Source organism: Homarus americanus, unplaced genomic scaffold (genome assembly GCF_018991925.1).
Source record: "Homarus americanus isolate GMGI-L3 unplaced genomic scaffold, GMGI_Hamer_2.0 scaffold55524, whole genome shotgun sequence".
NCBI lineage: Eukaryota > Metazoa > Arthropoda > Malacostraca > Decapoda > Nephropidae > Homarus > Homarus americanus.
The window spans coordinates 418471-428820 of record NW_024714121.1 but is presented as its reverse complement, the minus strand read 5'-3'; the positions used below and the strand labels follow the sequence as shown (position 1 = coordinate 428820).

General features: G+C 42.7%; 1 protein-coding gene across 4 annotated transcripts in view; it reads left to right on the top strand.

The window, feature by feature from the left end:
- The first annotated feature begins 2183 nt into the window (after positions 1-2183).
- Positions 2184-10350, top strand: part of LOC121875690 (insulin gene enhancer protein ISL-2B-like) — a 317957-nt gene continuing 309790 nt past the window's right edge. For all 4 annotated transcript variants that reach the window (XM_042380345.1, XM_042380337.1, XM_042380329.1 and 1 more), the window contains exon 1: positions 2184-2570. The gene's annotated coding sequence lies outside the window, so the exon portion shown is untranslated. The remainder of the gene's footprint in view (positions 2571-10350) is intronic.

Genomic DNA, 10350 nt, shown 5'->3' with positions numbered 1-10350 from the left:
GACATGACACCGTAGATATGGCACTGTAGCCATGACACACTAGACATGACTCTCTAGTCATGATACTGTAGATATGACACTGTAGACATGACACTGTAGATATGACACTGTAGACATGACACTGTAGATATGACACTGTAGACATGACACCCTATACGTGATACTGTAGATATGGCACCCTAGACATGACACCCTAGTCATGACACTAGATATGTCACTGTATGTTGACACCCTTGACATGGCACTGTAGACATGACACCCTAGACATGACATCCTAGTCATGACACTAGATATGGCAATGTAGTTTGACATCCATGACATGACCCTGTAGATATGGCACTGTAGACATGTCACCCTTGAATGATATGACACTGTTGATATGGCGTTGAAGACATGACACCCTAGACATGGCACTAATTATGGCACTGTAGAGATGACATTCTACTGCAGGTACGTTATTTTAGGCATATCACAATTATTATACTTGTGTTTATGTCCTGGAGTCCTGAGTCGTGAGTGTGGTGTGGTGTGTGGTGTGTGAGGTGTGGTGAGGTGTAGGTGTGGTGTGAGGTGTGGTGTGAGGTGTGGTGTGGTGTGTGGTGTGAAGTGTGTGTGTGTGGTGGGTGTGTGGGTGTGAGGTGTGTGTGTGAGGTGTGTGTGGTGTGTGGTGTGGGTGAGGTGGTAGGTGGTGTGGTGTGTGGGTGTGAGGTGTAGGTGTGTGTGGTGGTGTGGTGTGGTGTGGTGTGAGTGTGTGGTGTGGTGTGTGTGTGTGGTGTGAGGTGTGTGTGTGTGAGGTGTGGTGTGTGTGGTGTGGTGTGGTGTGTGGTGTAGATGTGGTGTGTGTGGTGTGAGGTGTGGTGGTGTGTGTGTGGTGTGGAGGTGGTGTTGTGGTGTGTGGTGTGTGTGTGTGAGGTAGGTGGAGCTGTGGTGGTGTGTGAGGTGGGTGGTGTGGGTGGTGTGAGAGAGCTGTGGTGTGGTGTGTGAGGTGTGGGGTGTGGTGTGTGAGTGCAGGTGTGGTTTGTGGTGAGGTGTAGGTGCGTAGGAGGTGTAGGTGTGGTGTGGTGTGAGGTGGTGTTTGGTGTGGTGTGAGGTGGTGGGTGTGGTGTGTGTGTGAGGTGTGGTGTGGATACTAGATAAGTTTGTCAAGTGTCATCACACCTTAGGAGGCAACACAATACAGAAACATTTGGTATTATTGTTTGTTATTATTCAGAGGAAATTAATAATTATACGATAAACTTACTACGATAATTACAGTAATATGCCCTTGGCTATATTACCAGAACAAAACTTGACTTAAATTAGGTTGGTTAGGCTAAGCCAGGTTAGATTAGTATTGATTATATTCTTACAATATGAACATGATTGCTTCTTCACACACATTAAGTTTCGATTTTCTAGGAAAATAATTTTAAATTATTGATTAGTTGCAATTATAAAAAAATTATATATATATATATATATATATATATATATATATATATATATATATATATATATATAAAATATATATATATATATATATATATATATATATATATATATATATATATATATATATATATATATATATATATATATATATATATATATATATATATATATTATGTGTGTGTGTAAACATGCATACACAGCGTTGTAAATAAACCTTAGCGCCCACATAAGACCTCTAGAGATACCTTGGTAACAACCAGTGCGTCACCCAAAGCTATATTATACATTTTGTCGCCGCTGAAGATGTGTTATCTCCACCTTTCCCTGCCAAACCATCAATATGCGCAAACAAACATACAATTGCCTTAATTGCCATGATCACTTATTCTGACACGCGCCACTCACCGCGCGAGCTCTGCGCGTGCTGATCTGCGCGGCCACTCATCGAGCATCCACACGTGCTCTCCCACTCAATGAGCTTAAGGCCCCGGACCGAGCGTAACTTTCTTCTATTGGGGGAGTTGATTAAAAACAATATTACAGTGTAAATGTGAATCATATAACGTATTTCAACTACGTCTGTATATACACATCAGTTTCAGCACCAATATCCCAAGACAAACCGATTGATTTTCCGGAGAGGGCCTCCCCCATGAAATTGCTAAAGTAAATTCCTGGAGCTGGCATCCTGGCACTGAGACTGATTGCCTGTGAGTACAGCTGTCTGAAGAATGGCCAGTCCATTTGCAGACACCGGGGAGGGAGCACGTACGCCTCTCTGCTCCGGCTTTGGCAACTTTGTTCTAGTACCTTGTGGACTTTGTGTCTAGCGCTTACTCTTAGTGTATCCGTGACGCCTATGAGTACATAGTGTTACTGTGACTGTGGTCTCTTGAGTGCTTCGACGCGGTGGAACCTATTGGTGCTTTAAAGTATATTGTTATTTTTATTTATTTTCTCATCCTGGATTTGGAACTTGGATTCTTTGAGACTGGAAGTGAACGAGTGTTTGTGTGAGACTAAGTCCATTTGGGGGCCCGCTAACATTAGGATGATGTCTTCTCCAGTCGGCTTAAGGGATTATTAGTGTACAGTACAGCAAGTGATCTCCAACAACAGTTCGGAACTACTGCAAGGTAAGACTTGTTCAACACTTAAGGTGGCACGATGCGTATAAATACAGTATATTTCGCCAACGCTTTTTTTATTTACTCAATTGTGAAGAGTGAGTGTGAGGGCTGGACACAGCTCAAGCTGAGGGCACTTTATTACGGCCGGGGTTACATGTGAGAGTTACTTGTAACTGATGGTTATGTCACGGCTAAGCTGGACACTCGTGTTACCGCCGGGAGTGTTGTATCAAGTGACTGAAATGCCGAGGGTGTCAGAGACAGGAGGTAACTTGTTACTGAGTGCTACTAACCATTAACGAAGTGTCAGGGGCTGGGTGTAACTCGTTACTGAGTATTACTGCCCGTTAACGAAGTGTCAGGGGCTGGAGGTAACTCGTTACTGAGTGTTACTGCCCGGCCTCCACCACACTCCTCTTGCCCGGCCAATTTTGAACACGAAAGAGGCCGTTAGTCAAGTGGGGAGGAGGAGGAGGGAGTCAACTGAATATCGCGAGAATTTGGAAAACGTGAATTTCCAACAAAATAGTGAAGTGTTAGATTTTGTTTTTATTAACCCTGGCATTAGTTGGGTTGATTTATATATCAGAATTAATGTTTATGACGAGCTTTTTAATTGGGGTAGTTTCTAGAATATCTTTCATAAACATTAATGTTTATTTTGAAAGGGTAAATTTACTTAGCTATTCCGGTAAGAATTGCATCTTTTATATCGTAATACACATGGGTGAATAAATGAGGGGATGTGCCGCTCAACGTAGGTAAACACCGCCACAACTATGAACGAAAACATACAATATATATATGATTGATGAAGTGTTGCTGGGTAAATAAACATGTACACGTCATTAAGCGATCATACAGACCGACACGAAATAGAAGGACGGGGGATAAAGTGCGCGTGGAAATAATGTTTTAACTGGCGTCTGGGACAATAATCCCTTCAGGAACAAATTTCATGAAACATACAAAATAAATCACCCTCCAGTCCAGCAAACTAACCAATCTTCCTCACTCGCCTGTTTCTCCAATTTATTTATTTATTTTTTTTTCTTAGTGAACGATATTTTTCTGGCCGAGAACAAATCCAAAGGGGGAGGAAATTAGATGCCGCATCAAGTCCGCTGCCACGTTACTGCAGAATGCCAAAATTTTCACACTATTTCACCTCTCTTCTCTCCGTTTGGGGTCAGTGGCTGAGTTAGTTCATGGTGAGCGCTGGCGGCTGGCTCCACCTGATTGGAATTAGGTGTGTGTTGGATGTTGATTAGGTTTGGTGTGCAGGGTGACGTATCGTAGGTCGATTGGGGGGAGGAGGGTAGTGTGGTGGAGGGTTAGATCTGGGGAGCGTTGTGAAGCCTCGCTCGTCACTGCTAGCGATCACGACTCCCTCTCTCTCCCCCTGAGAAGTAATGGAAACTCATCCATTGTGTTTCGTTTCCAATTTCAGTTGAAGGGAAGGTTCATTTTTGCGTTGCAATACAGCTTCGCGGAAGACCATATCATGTGCATTTTTCACCCTACCCTCTTCTGTGTCAGTTAGAAAGTTGTTTAAGTGAGTTGTGCTGTGTGTAATTGTGTTTTTGCTGACAGTTTAAATACTTTGTTCAGCAATATTTTCAAAATTTAAAGATCCACTCCAACAGAGATATATGTAGTGTATTATATACTCTTGTGTATATTGTTGTTTCTCGGGATTGTTTATCACGGATGACCAGCCTAGAGTGATTGCCGACACGTATGTAAACACCGTATCTACATCAGCCAGGTGTACAGTGTGAGTCCATTAAGAATATAATAAGCATAATTCATTTCACGAGATGAGAAGACCGAGCCGCCTCCGTCTGTTTTGGCACAGGCGGAAATACGCTCACTCCGGGGCCTGGGTCCCTCGCTCGCGCGCCCAGCCTGAAGCACGTGTGAAAAATGCGTTTCGAACGTTTTTTTCTTTTTCTTCAGATTCTGATTAAAACAAGATGTTTTATATTTTGCTCCAGCGGATGTGTTGTTCCCCAAATGGTATTATCTGATGGGGACGATGTCAAAGTTTAATGACTTCGGTGGTGGGGGTTGTGGTGTGCTGGTGCTGCCCCATCACCTCTTATGTTTGTATACACTAATATTAAATATTATATATTTATACATGTATATATATTTAATCTACTGTATATTCATTATATATTGTATACACATTTTTATATTTACTCAAGCACATCTACAGTATACATGTGTTTGTCATTTTGTATACTTGTGTATAGAAGCTTATTTACATATATTGCTTGGTGTAAGAGGCGTTTGTGTGATAAAAACCACTTGATGCTCAGTAGGTAAACAAGTCTTTCTCCCTTGTAATGTGTCTGTACATTTGTTTATGTGTGTACATTTGCGCGCGCCTGCATGTGTACACGCGTGTGTTCTATGTAAGTGTTCTTGCGCCTGCGCGGATATAAGCATACATGCGCAGGTGCGCATGTATACCTGCGCGCGCTTGCGTGCCTAAGGGAGCAGGGAGGGATTAGGTATTACTCCTAGTGAACATGAGTTACATGAGGCGAGCATTGTTTTCATGCCACTGACTGCCTGCACTGTACACCATGAAGTACTCCACCTCTCCCGGGCTCCTCCCAGCACACCTGCTCTTTACCTGAGGACACTGTTGTTAAGGTCCACGAGGCGAGTGTTACTCACTTGTGACTGAACACACTGAAAGCAGACCAGGTGAGGATTCCACTTAGTCTTTGATATAACCAAAACTGCCAGGCTGTTGTGATGGTACCGAGGAGGTATAGGTACTGACAGTCACTGAATTGTCGCCCACAGGTATAAATAAAAGGTCATGATACAATTAGTTCCTGTATCTGTTGAGTCTTAACAGTCAGGTTACCGTTGAGAGTTTTTATCAATGTCTCTGGCGCCGATCTGTTGATCTCACTCAACAATATTGTCAACGATCTGTAGGTTGTATTGTATGACCCCGTCTGCCACCACCACCTGACCTCTTCAACCCAAGTTACTGTATCGCCTTCGTCTAATGGCCTTGATGTACGACAGTGTATTTGATCATTGAGTAGTTTGATCACTGGGTAGTTTGATCACTAGATAGTTTGATCACTGGTAAAATAAGTTAAGGACTTAATACCTTTCCTCTTACATTAGCCAGTTGTTAATCTCATCGTTTTTGTTGTCATGTCGTGTGTGTCTGTCTGTGTGTGTGTGTTGGAACTATGAGAGAAGCATGTAATTTATGTCTTGTTGTGAAAATATAATTATGTTTAATAGTAGTTTTTATATACGGTGTGTACGTCACATTAGCATATATACACTTATATTTAACAGCCAGCGAGTCAAACATGTAATATTCAGGACTGATATTATTTTTCAAGATATCTCCCATCATTGTCATCCATGGATTTCGAAGGCGTTACCGAGTTCATGGAAGTGTGAAGAGGAGTGACAATACACTGTTGGCTCCACGTGCCTTCAAATATTGAGAAGACAAGTGGAGCAAGGCGGTGACCCTCGCCCCCCTCGACCTTCAACCTTGTGACCTCAGGAACACCACCGCGCTGCTAGGTTAGGACTCAATAACTCTACGGGCTTATCTACTGCTATTTCACTCGCTCTGTTACTAAGGCTTCGTAACGTTACATAGATTTAGTAAGATTCAATAAAATTGTCATATACGTTCACGTTGGTGTTGTACGTACATTAGACAGTGCAGGTAGCTGTATAAACAATGTTAGATAGGTAGTCGATTCAGCCAAGAAGGAGCATGTGAAATTGGTTGAAGCCATTCTCGGCGTCCATACAGACAGACAGACAGACAGGCGTGGTGTCGAGGTGTATCAAACACTTGCCAAGTAAACGTAAGTCGATGAGGTCAAGACGGTCGACGGGTCTGGCTGCCCCTCAACCACGTGTCGGGGAGAGACTTGTTATTTTGGCAATCAGCTGATCTGACTTCCTGGGTCCAGGTAGGAGCGTGTATTTACTAGTTAGTTACTGTTAAATGTCTATGTTTGTCTTATCTGTCGTCATGCGATGTTTCTTTGGGTTGAACTATCAGTTGATGGTATGATAATATTAATGACTAATAAGGCATAACATTATAATGATAATGTATGTATTCATAACGGTATTAATTTTATTAGTAATATTATTTATATTGTTAATATTAATAAAATAATAATAATAATATTATTACTACTACTATTACCGTATTATTCTTCCGGTATTTATATTTTTACACAGAAGCTTTTTTGAAGAACCTATTTATTGTACTGTAGGTGTTAAGACCAGCCTGAAGGAAAAGAGAAAGAGAACAAAAATAAATAATACGTATTATAGATCAAACACCTGAGACAGGGAAGGGGTATCTTTTTTACAGTCAAATTGTCTAATGATTAAGGTAATGAATAGGTACACCTGGCCACGCTGACTCAACAGAGACCCCGCCAGGTGTTCATGTTAGTTTATTGTTTGTGTCTGTTGAACGATACAGGTGAGGCTGTTCTCATTAACCAGAAGCAATTTAAATGGCTTTATCAGTTTAACAACCCAGATGCGAAACTCTCTCGTTCGTAGAACTTGCAACACGCAAGATACAAGGAGATTAAGCTGATTAGCAGTAGGTAGGTGAAGTAGAGATTGCAACATGCAGTATATGCAGTAGGCAGGAAAGGTGAAGCAAAAATTACAAGACGCAAGATGAAAGTATTATCTTGCAACACGCGGGGGGAAAGGTTAGAGTAGTTTGCAACACGCAGGAGGAAAGGTTAGAGTAGTTTGCAACACGTAGGAGGAAAGGTTAAAGTAGCTTGCAACACGCAGGAGGAAAGGTTAGAGTAGTTTGCAACACGTAGGAGGAAAGGTTAGAGTAGTTTGCAACACGCAGGAGGAAAGGTTAGAGTAGTTTGCAACACGTAGGAGGAAAGGTTAAAGTAGCTTGCAACACGCAGGAGGAAAGGTTAGAGTAGCTTGCAACACGCGGGAGGAAAGGTTAGAGTAGCTTGCAACACGCTGGACGTTAAGGTAAAGTAATTTGCAACACGTGGGAGGAGGTAAGAAGATGGAAGATAATTTGCAACACGCAGGCTAAGTAGAGTTTGCAACATGAAGTGCTATGAGAATGAAGCGGAATTTCCAGCTGGCAAGTTAATGAAGAGTTTGCAATAGGCGGTGGGTAAGGGGTGATGTAACTCCCGGGTGCTGGCGACAGAACAGAGGTACAGTAGGCAGCAGTAGTTTGTGTATTCTTTATAACATGTTACCTTGTTCATATAGTATACATAACATTTAAACGTAACTGGTCCTCTTAATTACCTTCAAACATCTGTATCTGTGGCTTCGCGTGTTGAGTAGTGTGTGATGCCTTACCTGTACGTACTGTAGACATTGTTTATATGTGGCCGTGTAGGAGGAGGATGCAGCTGACGATTACCTGGGGGAGTGGTGTTGAGGTGTGAAAACTGAGAGACTTATATATATATATATATACCTCTACAAACACCATCATCCTTGTACCAGTACCACTAACACCACACCCTCCCAATTATCACTCCTGTACAACTAACACTGTACCCTGTCACCATTCATTGCTAGCGCCTTTCTGGTACCACTCAGCACCATCACCCTAGTGTCATTATCCGTAGCAACCATCACCTCTCTCCAGCACCGCCCGAGCAAAGGGTCATCATTCCAACCTCACTATTCTCACTACCAAAATCAAGCCAGCCCCTCCCTAGTGCCGTCTCATCCTTAGCACCACCCCTTCCTTAGCACCAGTCCCACCCTAGCACCAGCCCCTTTCTAGTACCAGCCTCTCTCTAGCACCACCCTCAACACCTCCTTAACACCACCCACACCACCCACTAACACCCCTTAACACCACCCTGCAACACCACCCCTTAACACCACTAGCACCACCCCGTAACACCGCCCCTTAACACCACCCTGCAACACCACCCCGTAACACCACAACACCACCCCGTAACACCACTAACACCACCCCGTAACACCACAACACCTCCCCTTCACCAACTTGATCAGCAGAGACAGCATCAGTTACCTAAGCCGTCATCTGAATGCTAATAAGGTGCTCGTGCAATCTTAGCCGTGGCAATCAGGACTGTTCCGCTAATGGGGTCTTAAGGGGCAGGATACAAAGGGGTGAGGGGGAGGGAGGGGGGTGAGGGAGGCTGCAATGAAGGATAGTTAGGGCCTATGGTAGTGTGGGGGAGGGAGGAGTGGATAATGGAACCTATGGGATTGGGGGAGGAAAAGGGTAAGGGAGGGAAGCGGCAGTGATGGATAGTGAAACAGAGTGATGGATAAATAGATAAATGAAGAGAAAAAAAAATTGAGGTTATCCTAATTGTGGGAATTCACGAGAGAGAGAGAGAGAGAGAGAGCACCTACGCTGATAGAGGGACGGACTGTCAGTGGGAAGGGATAATTTGACATAGGATGAGGAAAGAGAAGAGGAAGAGAAATTCAAGAAAAAATGGAGTAAAACAGGAAGAGAAGAGAAGGCCAGGATACAGAGGAGGAAATGGAGGAAGAAGCAAGGGTGGAGAAGGAGAAACAAGGAAGGTTGGAAGGAAGAGACGAGGAGGAGTAGGGTAGCCCAGTGTGGTATGGGAGGAGAGAGAGAGAGAGAGAGAGAGAGGCAAGGATCGCAGACGGGCCACAATAGGAACTGTGGATGGAGGGATAAAATATGAATAAAGGAAAGGTGGGGGAGCGCAAAATGGGATGTAAGGAGGAGAATTGCCATCAGGGTGATGAATGAGGGAAGCTGAAAGATGATAGATAGAATAGACGCATAATGATGAAATATGTGCGTGAAGCGATCTTTTGAAAGGTTGAGCGTTACGTCATTGCAAAGGGGAAAAGGTGGAATTGGGAAAAGGGGAGAGAGAGAGAGGTGATAAATTTAGACACTGTAGGAAAAAAAAAATACACAAATTTGAGGTGGAAGAAATAGGTACACCGTGATAAATAGGGTAGACGAGAATAATTATTATTAGAGATTTGAGAAATATTATATACACGGTTAATGAACACGGTAGATGTATAAATTGGTTGAGACAAATTAGAAATAAGACGATGTAATGAAATAAGAAAAAGAAAAGATTATAATTATTTTAAGAATGATGGAATAGGTGTTATTAGAGAGAGAGAGAAACACAACAATTATGATAAAAGTGGAAGAGATAATTTTCGGATTAAGAATTACATCACCGTGATGAGAATGGAACAGGAAGATAAAAGAAAGAGAGACAACGTGATAAAAATACCTAAGAAGAGAATAAAGGACAGAAAAGAGAGAGAAAGAGAGAGAACACGATAAAACTCTTGGAATAGAAATTAAAGACGGATAATAAAACTCAATATGATAACAGGGAACAGAAGCATGGGAAATCTACAATAATTAATAAATGGGCAGAACCAAGCAAAGACAGAGAGCAATCAACGGGAGACGACTGGATAAGCATATAGCAGAATCGGAAGCAAGTTTCCCCTCCCCCACCCTGAATAATAATAATAATACCAAATGAAAAGAAATGAAATGAAATCCACACGAGGTATAGTATGACCCTCATCTCGTGGGGTAAAAAGCGGCTGAGGGAAATAATTGAGGATGAGAGTGACGGCGTGAGAAGGGGAGGAGGGGGCAGGGGTGAGAAAAGAAATTAGCGGTATTATAAAACTCACAGACGCCAAATGAATGAATGACTCCTTTCGATGTTTGTGTAGTCGCTTGAACACCTTCCGCCTTTCCTGA